Genomic DNA, 4,605 nt, shown 5'->3' with positions numbered 1-4,605 from the left:
AAAAAAAAAAATACTGATACAAGAGTCTTGACTCTGAAAGACACTAAGAAGCAGAATGTGTGCCACCACATGCATACATCTTTAGTCATTGGATGTTCATGGGCCCCTAATTGCACAGCAGACTCCCCGTTCTACCTTGGGAACAAAACCTGAGCACACAATCCCTTTCCATAAGAGATGATGTGGTGTAAAAATAGGGCTATGCAGTCATGATGTTGGAGGACTGAACCTTGTGAACCAACATGGAGGCATGGGGGTTGGGAGTTTGGTATCCTAGAAAGAGGCAGCTCTTCCCACCTAGGAGGATGTGGGGAAGGCTCCTGAGAAATGATGGACTTTGGCTCTTTAAGGGTTCTGAGTACAGAAGCAGCCATGATGGGCTATCAGTGAGGAGTAAGGGCCAGCCTTGTGTTACACGTGGAGACCTCTAGCTTTGCATGCCGATGTCCTTCTCACATTAGTGGGTTTCATCTTGGATCGCCTTTCAGGTGAGGAAAGAAACAGTTGGGAGATAGAAGACATAAAGGACAGGGCATGAGCACCTGCCTTGTGGTTCTTATGTGAGCTGCAGGTGACAGATGCCCTGGAAACTGCTCTGTGAAAAATCATCAGTGTACAAAGTCCATCAAACAAGCAGGCCTTTGTCAATGGGGCTGGCACCTGGGTACAGAGGGTACAACCATCTCAGCTATGGCAGGATATGGCAGATTTGAACTTGAGGGCATCCAACCCCCTTTGCTTCTATAAAACTCACCTTGTTAAAAATTGCACACACACACACACACACATACACACACATTTCCTAAAGCAGAAGTGTAGAATTTTATTGCTGTTTTCATAATATTGTTGTTAATTATGTTATTAATAATGTTATACATTACATAATATTATATAATAAAAGTATATTTTGTCAATAACAATATAACAATTTCATATTTCATGAAAACAACCCGAACTCCAAGTCCTGCTTCTGTAATCATCCAGTAATCATTCATTTATGCATAAAGGACTAGTCTGGGTCTCTGTTGTGAGAAAGGACATGTTATGGGAAATGGGTTAAGGATGGTGGGGCTCTGAGCTCTGGGCATCTACCTTGAGTCAGATTCAATTTCCTGCTTTTGAAGACCTCTGCACCTCTCTGCCACCCTCTGCAGAGAGTCTAGCTTTCCTGTATCAGGTGATGGTTGGGGCTGGAGTGCAGTTCAATGGGAGATGTGTGTATTGAATATAGAAGGTCTGGGACATATAGACAACACACACACACACACACACACACACACACACACACACACACACAATGGACATACCTAATGGTCACATGGTCATTCAATCCCAGATAGTGCCCCACTCCACCCTGAGCCCTTTAGTGACATGGTGCAGCAAGACCTCTGACATAAGAGGATCCCAGTTTCTCTTCTGCAAAAGGGGAAATGGGACACGCCCTGCCTTCCTGCAAGGTCACAGAAACATCCTTAACTAAGATTCTCTGGTCTCTCTTATGATAAACCTTTCCAGTGACCCTCTGAAAAACAAGCAAGAGGACATTGGTCAAAGGAGGAGAGGCTGTTGTAAACCTAACAGCAGACCCTGGGAGGTGAGTGTTGGTTTTTTTTGGTTTGTTGTTTGTTTTTTTGTTTTTTGGTATTTTTTTTTCAAGACAGGCTTTCTCTGTGTAGCCTGTAGACTGTCCTGAAACTTACTCTGTAGACCAGGCTGGCCTCGAATTCAGAAATCCGCCTGCCTCAGCCTCCCAAGTGTTGGGATTAAAGAGGTGAGTGTTGAAGACTTCTGAGAAATCCAGGCCCCTCCAGTTGGCTCTGACGAGCAGTGTGTAATCAGGTCAAGGGTCTATAGATGGCAGTCTCCTGCTAACTTCCAGCCAAGAAAATCCACTGTCAATGAGCCATACCCCTTACAAAAAGGAACAAGGCAAGAAAGGTGTCAGAAGTCAGACAACTCCAAACTCACCTTCAGAAATCACATAAGTCTCCCAGAGACCCACACACGGAATGTTTGGTCTTGAAAACCAAAAGTATTTTTCTGAAGTATTTATTTACAAATTGTGTTCTACCAAATATTCCACAAATACACAAATGTAATTAGAGGAGAAAATGTTGCCTAAATGTTCAATCCATGTAAGCAACTGAGTCATCTTTGAGATTCTCCTCCAATAAGCCCATTCCCATCTTCTTCCCCTCTTCAGGGGTATCTTCTAATGCTGCTCAGTTGTGGAACTCATAAGAAGAGAATGAAACCTTTTTCTTGTGGGGCTATGTCTTGACCTTAATATATTCCAGTTGGTCTTTAATGCCCATTCTGGGGAGCCTCATCCACCTGTTTAGCCTTGACATTCAAAGGTCCATGCCAGAGCTTTGCCGGTCAACAAAGACACTCTAATTGAAACCAAGAAAGACTGTGTTAATCCTCATTTGACCACAATGAGTTTGAGCCATTGAAACGGTCATTGTAGGGTAAAAATGCTGGGTCTGTTTTCAAAGATTTGACTCACATGCCATATGGGGCAGAAACAAGCATCTGGTTGCCTTTTTAGGGACACCCAGAGAAGAACAGTCAGCTGATTGGGCTATTCTTACACGGGGGACAGGTACTATATCAAAGACAGAAGAAGCTGCTTGCAGTCAGGAAATAGACCTGCTGAGATGTGTGTGAGCTAGGGCAGCAGAGGGGTACAGTGTAGGGACTGAGACACTTGGGCTGCTAAGCAGAGCGCACAGCAGAGAAGAGTGGGCACACTCCGATATATTAGGAGGTGTCTAAAGTGCTCAGGTTTAGCAAGGAGGAAAAAAAGCAACTGTGGACGAAGCCTGATGTGGGAGGAGAGTGGAGAAGCAGCAGATGGAGAAGGAGAAAGACCCCAGACATGATGGAGAGGAGCTGCTATATCCCGAGCATACCAGCAGCCACTCAGCTCTCTCAACCTGACAAAGGGTACGATCAGACTAACCATTGAGAGAAAGAATTCCTGTCCCTAGTGTAGACGAGTGATTAAGCCCAAAGAACTGGGGCAGGGAGACCAGCCGAGGTGAGGGGAGATATGGTCAATGGTGCTGAGGTGCGGAACAGATCCATTGGCTTGAGTTTGGGTACTTCTGCGATGGAATCTCAGGATTCAATAGTTGATGCAATATGAAAGAGGAGAGAGAAGAAGGTACCTGTCACATGTGCTGGCCGCCCACTCAGATAGAGGGCCCTGGGGAAGGAGAAACAGCAGAAAGGCAAGCTCTCACACTTGGACTGTTGGTATGCTGTGTTTGGAGACATCCATGAAGCCTGTGCAGGCAGTAGCTTTGTATACAGATTTGATGCTCCATAAGGAGGTATTCACACCAATCGTGATCTTGGATAAAGACACATCGTTTCACTCGGTCTCGTTTTACATGGGTATTTGGGATTTGAATTCAGTAAGCTTGCCTTATTAATCAAGCTATCTCTCTGACCCTGAAATCAAACTTTGGTATAAACAGAGATGCTCATGGCAAATCAGGACAGGGAGCTCAAAGCCAGAAGGGTGAAGCTGTTTTGGATGTGATGCAGAACTTGATGCCCAAAATTTAACATGCAAAAGGCTGTAAGCTCAAAATTCTCAGACGTATCTCAGTTCTGCTAAGGAGTGATTCAGGGACATGTGAGAGTGTCAACCTCTACTCGCCTGGATGGATCTGAGGGACACATCTGGAGAAGATGACAGCAACATTGGCAGCACTTCTAGATGTTAGCACATAGAGACTTAGAAATCAGAAAGAATTCACTCCTTTCTCTTTTATCCCAAATGCCCTGAATGACCACAGCAATAATTTTACAACAACTGGCATTCTTATATCCAGTGGGACTTTCCCCACTGGAAGCATCTATGGTGGAAACTTTGGGCAGGCAAGTTAAATGTACAAAATTCAACCATACAAACAAAATTGATTCTGTAAAGGAAAAATAAACTCAGTCAGGGTGTTAGATCAATATTGAAAGCCACCATAAGATACTTGCATGAAAGGCTATGGCCCCTTGCAGTCAGATATGGGATGTCTGCTCATTGCCTGAGCTGCAGCCAAAAGATTCAGGCCAGAACAGTCACCACCTCCACATGCTCATTACGTGCCTTCAGAGTGCCTCTATTAGGGACATCGCAGTGATCAAATAAATATCTGACAAGAGCAGGCTAGAAGAGGAAGAAGAATTTATTTTGACTGATGGTCGGTCAGAGGCTAACATTCATGGGGGTGGGGGTGGGGAGGGAGTCATGACAGGAGCAGCCCATGGCTTTGGCTATAGGACTGGGAAGCTGCTTCCTCACACCTCGACCAAGCAAAACCACAAGGAACAGGAAGTGAAGTAAGCTATACAACTTTAAGGCCCACCCCCTGGTTACTTACTTCCTCTAATTAGACCCTACTTCTTTTTTTTTTTTTTTCTAGGCTCCCCACACAGTAAAGTATTACCATCCAGGGATCAAGAATTCAAGTTGGCGCCGTGGCTTAGCTGGTTAAAAGCGCCTGTCTAGTAAACAAGAGATCTTGGGTTCGAATCCCAGTGGTGCCTGATTTGTATGGGAGGTGGTATATTATTGGCTATACCACTCCTGGGCATATA

General features: G+C 44.7%; 1 non-coding gene across 1 annotated transcript; it reads left to right on the top strand.

Annotated features, from left to right (window-relative positions):
* Positions 1–4,479: 4,479 nt before the first annotated feature.
* On the top strand, positions 4,480–4,554 carry Trnat-agu. The gene has a single exon. It is a non-coding gene; the product is annotated as a tRNA-Thr (tRNA).
* Positions 4,555–4,605: the final 51 nt, after the last annotated feature.

This window comes from Mastomys coucha, unplaced genomic scaffold (genome assembly GCF_008632895.1).
Source record: "Mastomys coucha isolate ucsf_1 unplaced genomic scaffold, UCSF_Mcou_1 pScaffold21, whole genome shotgun sequence".
In the NCBI taxonomy this organism is placed as follows: domain Eukaryota; kingdom Metazoa; phylum Chordata; class Mammalia; order Rodentia; family Muridae; genus Mastomys; species Mastomys coucha.
The sequence above is the reverse complement of the archived record's forward strand: the minus strand, read 5'-3'. Positions and strand labels throughout refer to the sequence as shown.